This window comes from Pinus tabuliformis, chromosome Q (genome assembly GCF_031772625.1).
Source record: "Pinus tabuliformis cultivar Carrire ecotype Pingquan chromosome Q, CPIR1, whole genome shotgun sequence".
NCBI classification, from domain to species: domain Eukaryota; kingdom Viridiplantae; phylum Streptophyta; class Pinopsida; order Pinales; family Pinaceae; genus Pinus; species Pinus tabuliformis.
Window position 1 is genome coordinate 507,681,363 of NC_142296.1, and position 19,348 is coordinate 507,700,710.

Genomic DNA, 19,348 nt, shown 5'->3' on the forward strand with positions numbered 1-19,348 from the left:
CTACAAAAGCCATGGAATTGATGCATAACAAGATTGACTTGATGGATGGAGGATGTCTTAGTTTATATTGTAAGGGTCTTGTTCGTCTCATCTTTTGAATCTACTGAAGGAAGAATTTGTGACTAGGTTTTCCCCTCGAGGGGGGTATTTCCCTGACAGTGTGCCTACATCCCGTGTTCTCTTCTATTTGTTTCTTGGCATTAGTTTTGATGATAAGAAAAGATAATTAAAATATCTAATACTAATAATGAATAGTTCACAAGTTAAATGTCATAATAAGGGAAATCGTTTAAACTGCCAAACACATGGATTTCCCTACATGATATCGGAGCTATGGTCAAAGTTAAAGGCAGTTTGAAGAACACAAATACATCCTTCAGGCATTCTTAGATCCCTTAAGGTCACAACACATTGATATTTCATTGCTGCCACAGAGAGAAAAAATTCGGTCTTTTTAGAATAGGTTCCAAATTATTTTGGCGGTGGAACAATCTCTACATCTCAGTAAAAGTTATACCTCGCTCCATAATTTAGAGAAAATCTTGCATAAATCTTAGAAGGACAAGTTCGGATACATCTGAAATGTTTGAATGTCACAAGTTAAGCTCTCAGTGATGCAACAAAAGTTCAGATTCCAACAGAGAAGAACAAGTTTAGATACTACAGGATGAGAAGGATTCGTTGTCACAACAGTGAAGGTTTTTTTTTTGACAGTTTCAGTGGAACCACAGTAAGGAGTTCAGATTACAGAAAGGAGGTCTCGATGTCTCTACAAGAGCTCAAAAATGGTGTTTCAATGTCCCTATAGTGAAAGACAAACTTGGCATTACAATGAAGACCTTTTGTGATCAATGCTATCACAAAATGAAGTATTCGGTGCTACCGCAGTGTGAAGGATTCACCACAATCAAGGGATCAGTGTTATCACAATAAAACTTAAGACTTAAGATGGATATTCATTGCTTGGGCTATATCTACAACAAGGACTGGGTTACTATCTCTATGATGACGAAGACAGGGATGACACTACAAGTATATAAATACAACTTTGTCATAAGTTATCAAATAGAATCAAAGCATGAAGTTGTGTCATCTCATCCGAACTCTGTCCTATGGCCTTGAAGACCTGATTGGATAAATCAGAAGCACAAGGAAATAACCCAAAGAAAATCAAGTAAGTATTAAGATACACTTAAAGTCAGAGGTATGTAATTCACAAGGTACATATGTTCATAAGCATTCAAATTTCTATCATCTCTAATGGTTAGTATGATCCTTGATTATAACTAGACTAGGATAAAGATAGTACTCCCTAGGTTAGAACCTTAATACTTGTTTTCTAGAGTTTACGAATAATCTAGGATGTAAAATAAAAGGTCATACTATTGATTGAAAGAATGAACAACTTGTCATAGGATTCCATCCTCCATGATTATGTAAAAGATCTAACTTAAGAAATTAATCTAACTTAAGAAATTAAATCTAATATATATGAAACACCAAAACTGTGTAGGGTTATTGTGAAATGCTATTTGAAGTTTTTATTGATGATTTCATGTTTGGGATTTCGGTATGATCATGAAATCTTAACTTGTTAGGTTTGAATGATGATTGACTGAAACCCCGAACCTTTGAAGTTTTGGTATCTTAGGGTTTGCTTTGCTATGTTATGAAACCCTAGATCTTTAGGGTTTGGTTGGGTCTATAAGAAAAACCCTTATTATGTATTTAGAGTCATAGGAATGAAACCCTAGGTATGTGTCCATTTGGTTGAAACCCTAGCCCGTTCTAGGTCAGGATATGTCTAACATATTAAATTTTCCTAACATATGATGTGCTTATGATATGTTGATGTATTCCTAGAAATATGTGTTGAACTAAGTGTTAATGGTCACAAGTCCTAGGGTTTGGAAACAAGCCCTAGTCAAAGTTTGATGGTCTAGGATGATATTGTTTGGAAAGTCTAGGGTTTTGTAGCTAAGCCCTAATATTAGTTAATTTTTCTAAGTATGTGTGATAAGGCAATCTGGAATCTATGCATCTACATAGTGATTGTTGAGATTGCGTAAATGAGAAAAATATAGGATGAATATCGAACCCTAGTAGATGCTAGTCATGATGTTGATTAAGCTATGATTGGTTTTGATTATTGAAGATCCTGTATGAAATCTAGGATATGTATGGAATTTAGTAAGGAGTCTAACATATGAATTTTGAAAATTGTTATTTTCATTGATTTGATTTGTTTCTATGGTTTGCTATATGAGGTAACTTGTCATTGAAACCGTAGATATAATGAGCTTGATATCTTGATGAGATGTGGATGTGATTTAGGGTTTGTAATAAAACCATGGAAAAAAGTTGAAGTATTGAAGTATAGTCTCTTGTTGATTATGTTTGTAAATTCTTCTGTTATTATAAGATTTTGATATGACTAACTTCATGCTTCTATAGATTTGGTTGTACTTGCTATCTAAGTTGTGCAGGTACACAATCTTCAAGATGGTGAATATGTTCGTTGATGTGATAAGCATGATATAAATGGTAATTGTGACTCTGATGAGAAGGATGGAATCCACGAAATATTCTTCAATGATGAAAAAATAAGCTGATCTCCCTAGGTTAAGAGGGAGTTTGTATAGAGGAGATCTACCTGAGTTTAAGCGGGAGTCTCGATAGATAAAATCTCCCTAATTGAGAGGGAGAGCATAGTTTTGATTAGAGAATGAAGTTTGAAGGATATGTTGCTATATGTGAAGTTGAAAAGGAAAGATTCAGTTGATAGTCATACCGTGTTGAGAAGAAACATCAAGAAAACCCCGAAGGTTTGTGTTTATTTATGAATATGTGAAATTATAGTATTGATTGGGGTTGTGTTTAAATTTCTCTAAGGTTTTGATATCATGTTAGTTACCAATCGATTCGATTTGGAGAGATTTGTTATCCTTGATCTATTGGATCAAGGAGTGTTGAGGCTTTGTGAGTGAAGCATTGCCTGGGAGGACATCTAACCGACACTTTGTGTTGATGTCTAGGTCCCAAAGTTTGAAAGGTGGCGTTGGTTATTGAGCTCTGACACACACCTACATTTATGGGTTTATGGTTAGAATGTAAGCTTGATGGTACCTAGAGAGGCTGAAAGATTGAGTCCATCTTAGTCCCACCCAGATATATTTCCCTGGTTAGGAATCTAGTTCGTGGCATTGTGGTGCCTAAATTGTTGAGATACCAATGGATAGATTGCCTTGGTCAAGAATCTAGTCCATGGCATTGCGGTGCCTAAACTTCTTCATAGATGATGTGTTGAGATCTTCCATGTACCTCTTTGATTATATGTAAATATGAATACCTCCCTAGTTAAGAGGGAGTGTTGGAAAATGTAACTAGGTTCGGTCTTCATTATTGTACTTGAGTCAAATGTAATATATTTGTCAAAAGAAAGTGAAAAGAATTTTTAATTTGATTTGAATTATTAAAGCATGGGTTTCATGCTTGAGTCAAATGTATAGGTCAAGCCTCTATTGTAGGCTTTAGGTTGTTGTCAAAATAAATTTGTGAAGACTCCTCCATCCATCAAAGCCTCCTTGATGTTGAAATAATCTCCATCAAGTCGAATTCCATAAGGAGATCACATGTCGACCTACACAAATGAATGAATATGCATGTCAACTCAATAATAATGACACAAATGTTCACAATGTCATGTTAACCTATTACAAGGAGAAACTACTATATATACAAGCCTAAGTAACTCACATAAAACACATATGTCAAGTTCAAATTTCAGATTCTACTTTCGGTGATTACACAAAAGTTCGTATAGGGTTTCAGAGATATATGTTTGGTGCCTTTACATAGATAATTTAAGATATCTCAGTATACACAGTTCGGATGAATTTAGAGTTTGGTATTACAGTTACCTCCATTCGATGATCTCACATAACCATAGTAACCTCATCTTGATGCATTGTAGTGACTTCAGTTCGGTGGTACTACAATGGTATTTCCACAGTATCTTAGTGTTATTATAATGGTGCAATCACAAGATGAAGAAGCTCAGATTGGTTTCAGAAGTGATCTCTTCAAAGACAAGTGTGAAGAAGACTGACAACTACAGGAAGCCATGGAACTGATGCATAACAAGATTGACTTGATGGATGGAGGATGTCTTGGTTTAGATTGTAAGGGTCTTGGTCGTCTCATCTTTTGAATCTACTGAAGGAAGAATTTGTGACTGGGTTTTCCCCTCGAGGATGGTTTTTCCCTGACAACATGCTTACATCTTGTGTTCTCTTCTATTTTTTGCTTGGCATTAATATTGATGATAAGAAAACATAATTAAAAATCGAATACTAATAATGAACACCTCACAAGTTAATGTCATAATAAGAGAAATCGTTTAAATTTCCGAACCTATGGATTTCCCAACATTTCAGGCAATTCTATGATAGCAATCCTGAATTCTGAGCCACTTTTTTAGGGTTAGGACTCAAACCTCCACCCAGAACTTAATGAAATTCGTAGAAATGATAAATAACAAGAAGAAAATGCCTCTAATGTAAAACTTGAACAAGGACTTGACCCAACTCATCCTAACCATGACATGCATTTCGTCAAACACATTATGAACATGTAATGTATAGGTCATAAAAACACATCTGAACATAGGGACCTCATACTTATCTAAAATTACTCATGAAGGTCTAATGCCCTCTCACAATAGCTGTATTATCATCTATTAGGTCATTCATTCATTAACATTTCATCTACTAACCAAAATACGATGAGATCCACAACTTAAGACTTTCATAAAACCATACTTATAACCAACATATAACAAGATAAACAACAAAAATAGAATGACTATCAAAGCCACATAATAACAAGTACATTTAAACACAAAACATAAGAGGAAAATATATCTTATTAAATATGAAATTCCAACCAAGTCAGGGAATTTCACGTACCACCCAACCATATACTGGGTTGAACCAAATCTCTCTTTCAGCCAATCACCCCCATGCCATATTCCAAGCTTGAATGTGGGATCTCATGGAATAACCAATCAAAAACAAACTGGGGCTTCGAGAGGCTAAACCACCTCAACCCTCAACCAATGATTCCACCTCATGGCCAGACATCACTAACCATCACCAGATCAGTCTCTATCCAAGATGTCTAGGGCTTTAGAGTGTCTGTTCCAACTTGGATTCTAGGACGAATAACTCAACTCATAGTTGCCACCAGGCTCCACAACATTTAGCCAACCATGGATTCCAGGAATAGTAACTCAACCCACCAAGGGCTCCAGAGCTTTTTTCCAACCAAAGCTTCTAGTACTTATAACTCAGCCCAAGATTTTACATGGCTTCCAAAGAGTTTGTCCAACCAAGGCTCCAGGAACTAATAACTCAACCCACAACCATAAGGAACATGAGCGCTAACTAAAAAAATAAAAATAAAACCATAACACCATGACTATTTAGGAAATGGAAAGGTTAGGAAAAACCACTATCAATCAAGGCAATCCTCCATGCCAATGAAAAATCATAACCAAGAAACCACATGCATGCCAAAACTAGCAAAGAAATCATACATGCAACTCGGTACCTACAAGAAAAACTTGTTGTAGTCGTTGATCCTACTATCCTCTTGCACTTTCCTGCTCTTCCTTTGCCTTCTTGCTCAAAATCGCATGTAAGCCACACTCCTCCAAGAGTGCTCCAAGATTATGAGAGAGAGAGAGAGAGAATATATAATGGGAGTTTCAAAGACTGAACTAACCAAAGCTGCGCACTGATCCTCATAAGCCTTTTTATTAATGAGGCCTTCTATTTTATTTTATTTCTATTATTTTCCCTTCATTTTCCTTTTCATATGCAACCTATGACCTTTCACCTTCCTTTTCTCCTATTTCCATTATTTTCATAAATAAAATGCCAATAAACACCTCATATATTTCCAAAGCCTTTTCCATTGCCAATTTCCATAGCCATTAATTAATCACTAGCGATCCCGTCACTATGTTTTTTTCCCAACATTAAGCTTGGAATACATGTCCCATGACCTTGGTTATTATTTTGCCTTTATTAACTTTATTACATGGATTTTTAAGTCGGGGATGTTACAGACCCCTCCCCCTTAGGGGAATATCGTCCTTGGTGTTCAATGACACCTACAACTAGTAAGGCCATTGAAAACCAAACATACTGCCCATGAATCTTTATAACTTAACTCATTGCATTACATTGTTGATGCATTACATACATTCTCAACATGTCCTCCAAAATCCCGTTGACCCTCTTTGTATGTCCATTTGTCTACAGATGATAAGTTGTGTTGAAGCAAAATCTGTACCCAAACCTACAAATAACTACTTCCAAAATCTGGAAGTGAACTTAACACCCCTTTCCAACACAATCTTCTTTAGTACATCATGCAACCTCACTACATCTTTGATGAATACCTATGCTACATCATTAGCTGAATAAGTAGACTTCACTGGAATGAAGTACGCTACCTTAGTCAATCTGTCAACCACAACCATAATAGAATCATGTTGTCTAGATTTCCTCGGTAAACCTGTAATGAAATCCATGAAATGACCTCCCATTTCCACTCTCGAATCAAAATCAACTGTAGTAGACCACCTGGATGCTTACACTCTACCTTTACTTATTGTCAATCCAAGCATCTATACTTAAACTCTGCCACTTCCTTCTTCAAATTTGGCCAATAGTAGAACTTATTCACCGCTGTCAATGTTTTCTGATATCCTGGGTGACCTGAATACAACTTAGCATGAAATTCCCTCAAGATAATATTCTTGAGCTCACTATGGTCCGAAACATAGATCTTGTCCCTAAATATGACCAAACCATCCACTGTGAGACGATAATCCACATCCTGATCACCTGTATCATGTTGTAACATATGCCTAAGATCCCTATACCTATCATCGTGTTGTCCTGCCTGCAAGATCCAATCCTATAGATACGTTTCGTATGAACTCATAACTGCTATATGATTTACCTGTACCCTTCTGCTAAGAGCATCTGCGACCCTGTTTTCTTTTCCCTTAATGTACCTAATCTCGAAGTCAAACTCATTGATCGTCACCAACCATCTGGATTTCCTAGCATTCAGATTCGGTTTGGTCAAATAGGTATCTCAATCCACTATGATCACTCATTAAGATGAACTGCCTACCAAGAAGATAATGTCTCCACATCTTCAATGCATGAATGATCGTTTCCAACTCAAGATCATGTGTCACATAATTATGCTCGTGCTCATTCAGTTTCCTTGATTCATAACACACTACCTGTACTTCTTGCATTAAGACTCCACCAAGTTCTCTTTTGCAAACATTTGCACACACCGCAAACTCTTTGTTTGGATTTGCAATTTTTAGAAGTGGAGAATTTGTAAACAACTACTTCAGCTGCTTAAAACTAGCTGCACATTCTTCTATCCATTCAAATTTCTTACCTTTGCTTTGCAATGTTGTAATAGGATAAGCAAACTGTGAGAAGTACCTGATGAACTTCCTATAATAATTTGCTAACCCCATGAATGATCTAACTTCATCCACACTCCTAGGAGTTTCCCATTCCATGATAGCACTTATCTTTTCCAAATCCACTCCTATGCCTTCCTTGGAAACAACATGCCCTAAGTAATGTACCTTTGTCTGAAAGAAACTAAATTTGCTAAGCTTGGCATAAAACTGATGCTCTCTTAGCAATCTCAACACTGCTAGTAAATGTTCGACATGCTCTTCCTCATTCTTAGAATATATCAATATACCATTAATGAACACAATAAAAAACTTTTCCAGATAAGGACACAACGCACTATTCATCATGCACACAAAAGTAGTCGGAGCATTAGTCAAACTGAAAGGAACTATAACAAACTCACAATTCCCATACCTAGTCCAGAAAGCAGTCTTGTAGATGTCCTCCTCTTTAATGCGTACCTAGTGGTATCCTAATCTCAAATAATCTTTGAGAATATTGTTTCTCCCTTCAACTGATCAAGCAAGTCATCAATCCTCAAAAACATATACTTATTCTTGATGGTCACCTTGTTAAACTGCCTGTAATAAATGCATAACTTGAGAGTACCATCTTTCTTATTCACTAACAACACTAGTGCACCCCAAGGTGACACACTTGGCCTAATGTATCCCTTTTAAAAAATTCCTTCAACTACGAATTCAATTCCACTAACTCTGATGTGTTCATCTTGTATGGTGCCTTTGATGCTTGTGCTATTGTGGTACTAACTCAATAGAAATGTCCACTTCCATGTGAGGCGGTAACTCTAGAATATTTGTAGGAAATACATCTTGAATTTTTTGTAGAACTGGGTACATGTTCAATACTTCTGCATCCTCAACATCCTTACCTTTATCACTGGAAATATGTACTGCAAGACCCTTTGTTCTCCATTGCTATCCAAACACTCAATAGCCTTGTCATAACAATCCACCTTGGTCCTATGAAGATACAACCAGTCCATACCCAAAAACATACTATGTGATCCCAATGGAAACACATTCAAATGTGTTGATGTAGGCATAACATTCAAGTCAAATGCACAAGCTCTTACCCAATGATGAACTCTCTTCTTAGTCCTTGTAGCCAACTACACTAACCAAGACTCTGCATGTAATTCTTTATTCAAACCGAACTTATCCACAAGGTTAGAATTAACATAACTATACTTATATCCAGGGTTAATCAAAATATAAACAACTTGATCACAAAGCTTATCATCCATATCGATAATATATGCCTAGTGATCTGCCTGCTTGTTATCCAATGCTGCATAAATATGAGGAATACTCTGTCCAACATCCCCCACTGTCTGTGCCTCTTGATCACTATAGATTTGCGGTCTACCACCCTAATGCTGTGGGCAATATCTCTCGCGATGATATTTTCCACAAGTCCAACACTGTAAAGGGTTCCTACCATCACCATTGTTCTGCTCCTCAAACTGAAATACTTGCCCTTGTTCAGATGCATTGAAATTCTTAGGTGGTGCTGCATTCTCTTTGTTACCTATGTCCTGAAGTCTTGTTCGCTTCTTATCCCATTTTCCTTTATTTTTCTCATTACCTTTCAAATCCTACTTAGTTTCAGATTTGTGCTTCGATTGCTCATAACAATGATTTATCTTTCTGATGGCTTCCTCCAATGATCTAGGATCATCAAAATAAATCCTGTATGAATGCTACTGAGAATCCATTAATGAATATCTGAATATTTGCTTTCTCCTCCTTTAGATAAGGTGTTGGAAATAATACTGAGAGGGGGGTGAATCAGTATTATCAAGTTCTTTTAATAAATCTTCCTTATTTATACTTTGAATTATTTTTGCATGTCAGTACCATAAAATAATGAGCATGAACAAGAAAAATAGATAGTCACACCAAAGAACACCAGATATAAGGTGGAAACCCAATGTGGGTGAAAACCACCTGCTGGAATATGTCTCTATCTTCTTCCAAATTAGAAACTCCTTTTACAATGATTTTGTACTGGTGCAGTCCTTTACCAGTACGCAGGCTGCAACCTGCAGAGAGCTACAACTCTCTCTCGTTTTCCAGTCTCTCCTGGAAGGGAGCTACAACCCCCTACTTCTTTTCTTTCAAGGACCACTTTTCATAAATTTTCAAACTGGATCCATGAACATCAAATGATCATCAAGTACAACTGCAGTAGCCAGATCAATAGAAACAGTAAACTAAACCCAGAACACCTTATCAACAGAGAAAAGTCAGTCAAATAAATGCCTTAATACAGATATGCAGTTTTTCTTTCTCTGGCCTGCGTGTATCCGCACTTCACCTTCTGCTCCCTTGCGTATACCCGCAGAGAGCCTACCGCTGCACCGCGTACCCACACACTGTTTCTTCAATTACGCCACGTACTGCTACTGTAGCCACGCACCCACAGATGCTATTGCGCCGCGTACTGCTACTATAGCCATGCACCCACAGATGCTATCGCGCTGCGTACCTACGCACCTGCGGCTTCTGAAGGGCAACGTACTTTCACTGTGCCTACGCACCTGCACCTCTGTCGTGCTGCGTACCCACGCACTTCGCCTTCTTCTGCTATGCGTACCCACGCAGTGCGCTTCTGCTGTGCGTACCCACGCACTTGCACTGTTAATTGATGAGCCCCAATTTTTGGTACAATTTGGGCTCATTTGGCCTACTTTCTCTGCTCAAACCATTCATTTTTTATTGCTTATGCATTCATTTCTTGGTTTATTCGTGTTGTTTGTAGGAAGAAGGGTAGGCATTCTATCTACGTGACTAATGCATGATAATTTCAGGTTTTTGGCATTAAAAGGGAGCAAAGATCACGAAAAAGGAGACAAGGAGACAATGAGGTGGCACTGCTGGTTTTTAGGAGAGGATGTCCACGGTCTTGGGACCTTCCTCGTGATTCCCACCATAGCTCCGAGCTCCAATCCATCTCCCCACCGAGCTTAGAAGCAGCCAACTGTTCTACAGGAACAACAGTTATAACTGTTCTACAGGAACAGCAGTTATGACTGTCCTACAGGATCAGCAGTTTAAACTTCAGTTGGACAGCCGAGCTCCTAAAATCAAGGACACCTGTTGGATGATCATTTGGCATAAATACTGAGGCCGTAGCATTGGATAGAAGCTTTTTGAACTTTTGTATTGCTCTTGTAATTTGGAAGTACGAGCTACAGCTCGGTTTTGTAAGCCAATTTTGGCATGTCATCAGACTTTCGTTTATGAATAAAGGCAGGAAGATTTTGATCTCATCCTGAGTTTCTAAGGGAGCTATAGCTCTCAGGTTAGGGCCCAACCTGAGAGCAATAGATCTCCTCGGTGTTGTAATGTGTTTGCATTTCGTTCCAGCACTTTGAGTTTTAATTTAACATGCAATTCGAATTTACAGTTTGTTAATTTAGTCTTTTTCATGAGCTTAGATAGGAGTAGTTTATGGTGAATTTGTTTCAGTTACTGAGATTCGATAGGAGGATAGTTATAAAATTATTGGAGCTCCAGCAAAAGGTTGTTAAGGCTCACTGCCATCTCTCTTAGGGATTGGGGTGCAGCCCATAACCAACCACCAAAAAGAAACGCAGTTCTTCTCACTTCCATGCAAGCTGCAACATAGACATTTTCGTTGAAGATCCATCCATGCACTTTTGACATTGAACCATACTTCTACATTTCACTTCCATGCACAACTTTCATTTCTTGGTTTTCCATTGCTGTTCATAGGTTTCATAGCACAGTTATCATAGGTTAATGAATTTCTCGTTTTTGGGTGCATAAGTCATTTGTTTCATTTACGCTGCTCCTCATCATTCCACTTTCTTCTTCTTCTTCTTGATCTCTCCTCAATCCACCTACTCAGCCTCTGTCCAACTCATTTACCCTCCAACTCATCCATTATTCACTTAGCTCCATTCACTTCAACTTTCGTTGATCACCATCCTTCCAACCATCAAACCACTGCATACACTCTTCCTCCATATGATTTCTCTGCTCCTGAGCCATCACCAGCTCCATCTCCATCTCACCTATCTTTCCACACCACTCCAACACTCCTCCACCTCCAAAAACCTCCACGGCCAAACATCCTGTAGAATTGCACAGACTTCCTGTAGAAACCCCTGAGTTTCCTGTAGGATCCCCTGCAGACTTCCTGTAGAAACTTGCAAACTCGGTTGCTGAGCATCCGAACGTGGTAGGCTTCTGTGGACTGATGCTGGAGACCCTCTGGGACCTCCCTTAGCCATCCTGACCTTGCCCATGCTTTCCTTCCATTCCAACCGCTCCTGCACAACCAAACCCTAATCAAAAGCATCATCGCAATAGATCCAACCACTTAATGAAAAAATACAAAAACATGATTTTTCAGATGCAAGTAGCTTAGATGCATGTATTTCAGTTCACTGCAAGTAATGGCATTAGTGTTAGTAGTTTCATTCACAGTTTTGCATCGTTAGGATCTAGCCTAGTCAAATTAGGGTTTACTAGGGTTTTCATGCTTTGTTGGCTTTCAGTTCCTTTCTGCAACTAGATTAGTCTTCTTTCAGTTAGCTTTCATCCATCATTCATAAAGCTTCTTCTGTGAGCCTATAGAAGTTGGCTTGAGCCCTAGCGGACTTGTGCCAGCTGACCAAGTGACAGCTGCGACAAGAGCTAGTACTTGTGCATACAGCACCGTCGCTTCCAAGTTTGTACGAACTACCGGGTTGATAAAATTAGAGATAGGAAGCTCCAGGAGTTGTAGCATTATTGCTACAATACTGGAGCCCACCATTAATCACCTGCGTACCTCTGGTTAGGGCCGAATTGGCAGTCCCCCAGTGTGCCACAAATAGTCAGATGCCCAGATCTGATCATGCGCCCGAGAGATCACCCTTCATGGATTCACTTTCAACTTCACTTTTATATAGATCAAGCTTTTAAAACGATAACCCAATATTTCAGATCTTAAGATATTCAATTTTCAAAGGATGCCATGGCCAAGTGATCTCCTTTGCTTTATATAGGCAAGATCTTCCTAAAATCATGGATCAATACCATAGATAACCAATACAAGGGGCCCAAAAACATGGGGCTCAATAATAATAATAATATAAAACAATACCACGGGCCAAAACCATAGAATCAAGAACGGCGGGCTAAATACCACGGGCCAAACATTAGAAACCCCACGTGAGCGAACTTCTCTGCCTTGAAGTAAGTGAACTGGGGGTACGCACCTTCTAAACGGATGACCTGCGTGTATGGCCGCAACCCCTTCACGGTGTACCTGCGGGTACACACCTTCTGAACTATTCTCCTGCGTACCTCTTAATTTCCAACATTTTGAGAGCCTGATCAGAGCATTGCCACCTGTATGAGTTGCCATCAAGTACAACACATGAATCATAGAGCCATACCAGACACATAATGCCAACAATCTCCCCCTTTGGACTTGATGGCAACCTAAAAATCTTCAACGTCATTCTCCCCCTTTGACATCAAGGGCAAAGGGTTATGCTCCCCCTAAGAACATGCTCCCCCTGAATATAAACCAGATCTGCAAAGAAGAACCATAATCCACCAAACACCATAAATGACCATGAAAGAGATAGAGACATATTGCAGCAATATTCAGACCAGCATCCATGATGTACATCCTCCATAATGCCAACAATGCATTATATGCTCCCCCTGAACCTGTGCCATTCGATCTTCAACCAATCCGCAACCCAGCAAATGTACGCATATACCCCAAATGAACCTTGCGTACAACCATCAATCAGAAGAGAGTCAACAACATGATGATGCATCAACAACCCCCAGCTTTTGCCTGAGGTATTCAAAGGTCTCCCTGGGCAATGGTTTGGTGAGTATATCAGCAACTTGTTCCTTAGAAGGAACATACTCCAACTTGACTTTTTGTTCAAGAACTTGTTCCCGGAGAAAATGATACTTGATCGGTATGTGCTTGGTCTTTGAATGCATGACTGGGTTCTTTGAAATGCTGATTGCACTTGTATTATCACATAAGATGGAGATGGGTGGTATACAAGTGATTTGAAAATCCTGCAAGGTCTGCATCATCCAAAGGAGTTGAGTGCAGCAAGATGCAGCAGCAACATATTCCGCTTCAGCTGTAGACAAGGCAATCGAACTCTGTTTCTTACTGAACCAAGATACTAATCTGGAACCCATAAAGAATGCACCACCACTTGTGCTCTTCCTGTCATCCACGCTTCCGGCCCAATCTGCATCTGTATAAGCATGAAGTGTGAGATCTGTATCTCTAGGATACCATAAGCCATAGTTTTGAGTCGCTTGAAGATATTTGAAGATTCTCTTTACTGCCTGAAGATGAGTTTCCTTTGGATTTGCCTGAAATCTTCCAACTATTCCTACTGCATGCATTATGTCTGGTCGGGTACCTGTCAATAGACTTCCAATCATAGATCTGTAGGTTGGTTGATGCACTGCTGCTGATTCATCATTTGCACTGAGGCTACATCCTGTGACCATGGGTGTACATACTGGTTTTGCATCTTCCATGCCATATTTCTTCAAAATCTGCTTGAGATACTTGGTTTGAGACAAAAAGATCCCTCCTTCTTTTTGTTGGATTTGCAAACCAAGAAAATATGTTAGTTCTCCCAGCAAGGACATTTCGAATTCTTTCTGCATTACCAAGGCAAAGCTTTGACTCATAGCTTCTTCATTGCTGCCAAAGATAATGTCATCTATATACACAACAAGTATTAGCAATTTATCATTTTCAACTTTTATATAAAGATTGCTATCTGCTGATCCTTTTGAAAAACCTTGTTGATGAAGATATTTGTCCAAATGATAGTACCAAGCCCTTGGAGCTTGTTTGAGACCATAGAGAGCCTTTTTCAATCTGCATACAAGATTTGGATCATTTCCAAGAATGAAACCATCTGGCCGCTCAATATATAATTCTTCTTCCAAGTCTCCATTCAGAAAGGCTGATTTCACGTCCATTTGAAATACTTTGAAGTTTTGAAAGCTTGAGAGAGCAAGGAACATTTAGATGGCCTCAAGTCTTGCAACAGGAGCAAAAGTTTCTTCAAAATCTATTCCTTCTTGTTGTGCATACCCTTTACAAAAAAGTCTGGCCTTGTTTCTAATTACTTCTCCATTTTCATTCAATTTATTTTTGAAGACCCATTTTGTCCCTATAACATTCTTATCCTTTGGTCTAGGAATCAGCTCCCAAGTGTTGTTCTTTTCGATCTGCTCAAGTTCTTCATCCATTGCTTTGACCCAACATTCATCTTTGCATGCCTCTTTCACATTTTGTGGTTCAGTGGAAGAGAGTAATGCCAAATAGCTTGAAGCTTCTGCAACTGTTCTTCTTGTTTGTACACCTGCTTCTTTCTGTCCCAAAATCTGAGATTCTGGATGATTCTTCTGAACATATCTGGATGGAGTCTTCTCTTCTATCCTTATCTGCTCCTCTGGTTCTTCTTGAGGTTCTTCTTCTTCATCATTCTGTCTTTGAGAGTAGTCTTCATCTTCTTCGATATCTTCATGATTTACTTGCCTAGGAATGTATCCCTTCTCATCAACCACTACATCAATGCTGTCAACAATTCTTCCAAGTCTTTTATTGTAGCACTTGTATGCTTTGCTGTGTGGATAATAACTAAGAAGAATGCCTTCATCTGCTCTAGGTTCAAGTTTGCCAAGTTTCTCATCAGTATTCTTAATATAGCATTTGCTCCCAAAGATTTTGAAGTGCTTTACCGAAGGAGTCTCACCATACCAGAGCTCATGAGGAGTTTGAGTGCTGTTCACTCGGACATTTGTTTTGTTGAGAATAACAACCGCAACATATGCAGCTTCACCCCAGAAAGTTGCGGGAGTTCCAGACTCATCAAGCATAGCACGAGCCATTTGTTGGACTGTTCTGTTCATTCTTTCCACTACTCCATTTTGCTGAGGAGTTCTAGCTGTAGAGAATTCTCTTCTTATCCCATGTTCTTCACAGAAATCGAAAAATTCATTTAAGGTAAACTCCCCACCTCTGTCGGATCTGAGGCACTTAATTTTGTATCCTGATTCATTTTCAACCAAGGCTTTAAAAGATTTGAATTTTTTGAATGCTTCATCTTTGTGCTTCATAAGTCCTAACTAGACAAACCTGGAGAAATCGTCAATGAATAATATCAAGTATTCTTCTCCTTGAGGTGTCCTTTTCCTGAATGGTCCACATACATTTGTATGTACAAGCTCAAGAGGCATGCTAGCTGGTCCTTCCTTCTCTGGAAAGTTAGTTCTGGTTTGCTTTCCAAACTGACATGATTTGCATATGGTGTTGTCTGGAATTTTGATATCTGGAAGACCGCGAACTGCCTGATATTTGCATGCTTTCTTTATTTGTGAAAAGCTTAGATGCCCCAACCTCCGATGCCATAACCAGTGTTCATCATCCTTGCTTAGATAGCATTGTTGTTGTCCTTCTTCAAATATGTATAGATTATTTGGAGTTCTTTTACCTTTGATCACCGTTTTACCTGTATCAAGATCACGAACAAGACATCCATTTGATCTAAATATCACCTCGGTTCCTTGATCACACATCTGGATGACACTCAGAAGATTATGCTTCAATCCATCGACATACAAAACATTTCCAACTTTGACTTTTTCTTTTAACTGAGCAGTGCCTTTTCCTTTTATAGCTGCAGGAGTATCATTTCCAAAAGACACTTTCTTTCCCTTTTCTAAAGCAGAATATGATTCAAGTTTTTCTTTATCACTTGTCATATGCTTCGAACATCCACTGTCAATGTACCATAGATTTTCCTGCCCCTCTGCATAAAATGATATCCCACATCTTTCTGTTTGTGGTTCCTTTATTCTCCATGTTTTGGTGCTTGAGGCTTGTTCCTTTGTCTGCTGAAACCTGCTCCTGCATTCAGAATCTTCATGACCAAATTTATTGCAAATAGAACATTCAACTTCATTTTCAAGAACCGAAAAATTGTTATAGGTCCTTTTTGTAATCCCGGTCATACTTCTTTGTTTTTGAGCTTCTCTAGTCATGATCGTTTTATATGCAACACATTGAGCCGCTTTGTGACCAAAGTTATGGCAAGAGAAGCATTGTCCATTGAAGAAACTTCTGCGGTTATCAAATCTTCCGGCCAAACGATTGTAATTTCTATTGTCATTCATTCTTGAAGCAAATTGCGAGGATTTTACCTGTGGCTGGTTGTAGCTTGTGTTCATCCTTAAGACGGATTGCCCCTGGTTTACTTAATAGTCTTTGTTTGTAATTTTTCCCTGCTTTACCTGGTGATCTCCATTGTGCTTTTGCTCATTCCTTCTAGCTGCATCAAGATGACTCTTTGAGGTGGATGCTTGAGAAGTTTCTCCATTATACCCCAGACCTGTCTTGTTTAGTGGAGAGCACTGTACATTGATGATCTCATCCAGAGTTTCAGATCCTTTGACAAACTTAAGATTAATAGCCTTTGTTTTCTCAATCTCTTTTCTAAGACCAACAATTTCACCTTCTAACTTTTCAAGATATTTTTCTTTTTCATCAATCTGAAATTGTAAAGTATCAATGATCATATTCTTTTCTTCTATACATGTCTTGAGTCTAGAAATTTCTTCATGAAAGCTATCCACATCTATAGAATCCATGTAATCATCATCTTCAAATGCCATTAAAAGTTTATAGTCATTACCTCGTTCATCTTCATCACTATTTGATAGACCATCACTATCTTCATGAGTGTAGTAGCTTTTCTTATTTGCATTCTGTTTCTTTCTCCATCTAGCAGGTTCCTTTCCTTTGTCAATCTTATCCTTATGAGGACATTTCGCAGCATAATGACCTACTCTTCCACAAGCAAAACATTTAAAAGGTAACTTACCTCTGAACCTTCCAGTACCCCGTTGAAGATTTCTGACAAAATTTGATTCTTCTTCTTCTTCTGGCACGTGACTTGCTTCATAGTAGTCTCCTTTGCCTGAAGCCTTGAAAGCAGCTTCTCTCCTTTCTGATGGACCTCCCTTTCTCATTTCATAAGCAGTTAGAATTCTGTGCAGCTGAGACATTGTAAGAATTCGTAGATTTTCCTTTTCTTCTATTGCAGATACTTTAGATTCAAACTTAGGGGACAATGATCTTAAAACTTTTTCAACCACAATAGCCTCTTTTATTTCTTCACCCAAGTTTTTCATGCAATTAACAATCTCGTCTACCCGAAGAAAATAGTTAGCCACAGTTTCATCATTATACATTCTGAGATTCTCATACTGAATCCTGAGGGTTTGAAGTTTAGCACACTTTACCTGTTCATCTCCTTCGTAGCTCAAGACAATCTTGTCCCATATTTCCTTTGCGGATTTATATTGCATAACATTTACGAATTCTGTTTGAGATAAGCATCCTAGCAGAGTATTGACTGCTTTAGCATTTGTTTCATATTTCTTCTTCTCTGCCGAATCTGTAGGAGTAGCTGAAGGAAAAGTGTAGCCTGTATCTATGATATCCCAAACTTCTGTACCAAGAGATTGAAGATAGGCAGTAACTCTTACCTTCCAATAATTGAAGTTTGTCCCATCAAAGATTGGTGGCCTGATTGATGCTTCCCTCTCGTAGTTGCTCATGATGAATGATCTTCCTTCAAGCGATCAAGCTTCTCTGAAGGAATTTGGCTCTGATACCAATTGTTGGAAATAATACTGAGAGGGGGGGTGAATCAGTATTATCAAGTTCTTTTAATAAATATTCCTTATTTATACTTTGAATTATTTTTGCATGTCAGTACCATAAAATAATGAGCATGAACAAGAAAAACAAATAGTCACACCAAAGAACACTAGATATAAGGTGGAAACCCAATGTGGGTGAAAACCACCTGCTGCAATATGTCTCTATCTTCTTTCAAATTAGAAACTCCTTTTACAATGATTTTGTACTGGTGCAGTCCTTTACCAGTACGCAGGCTGCAACCTGCAGAGAGCTACAACTCTCTCTCATTTTCCAGTCTCTCCTGGAAGGGAGCTACAACCCCCTACTTCTTTTCTTTCAAGGACCAATTTTCATAAATTTTCAAACTGAATCCATGAACATCAAATGATCATCAAGTACAACTGCAGTAGCCAGATCAACAGAAACAATAAACTAAACCCAGAACACCTTATCAACAGAGAAAAGTCAGTCAAATAAATGCCTTAATACAGATACGCAGTTTTTCTTTCTCTGGCCTGCGTGTATCCGCACTTCACCTTCTGCTCCCCTGCGTATACCCGCAGAGAGCCTTCCGCTGCACCGCGTACCCACGCACTGTTTCTTCAATTATGCCGCGTACTGCTACTGTAGCCACGCACCCACAGATGCTATCGCGCCGCATACTGCTACTGTAGCCACACACCCACAGATGCTATCGCGCTGCGTACCTACGCACCTGCGGCTTCTGAAGGGCCGCGTACTTTCACTGTGCCTACGCACCTGAACCTCTGTCGTGCTGCGTACCCACGCACTTCACCTTCTTCTGCTCTGCGTACCCACGCAGTGCGCCTTCTTCTGCTGTGCGTACCCACGCACTTGCACTGTTAATCACCTGCGTACCTCTGGTTAGGGCCGAATTGGCAGTCCCCCAGTGTGCCACAAATAGTCAGATGCCCAGATCTGATCATGCGCCCGAGAGATCACCCTTCATGGATTCACTTTCAACTTCACTTTTATATAGATCAAGCTTTTAAAACGATAACCCAATATTTCAGATCTTAAGATATTCAATTTTCAAAAGGATGCCATGGCCAAGTGATCTC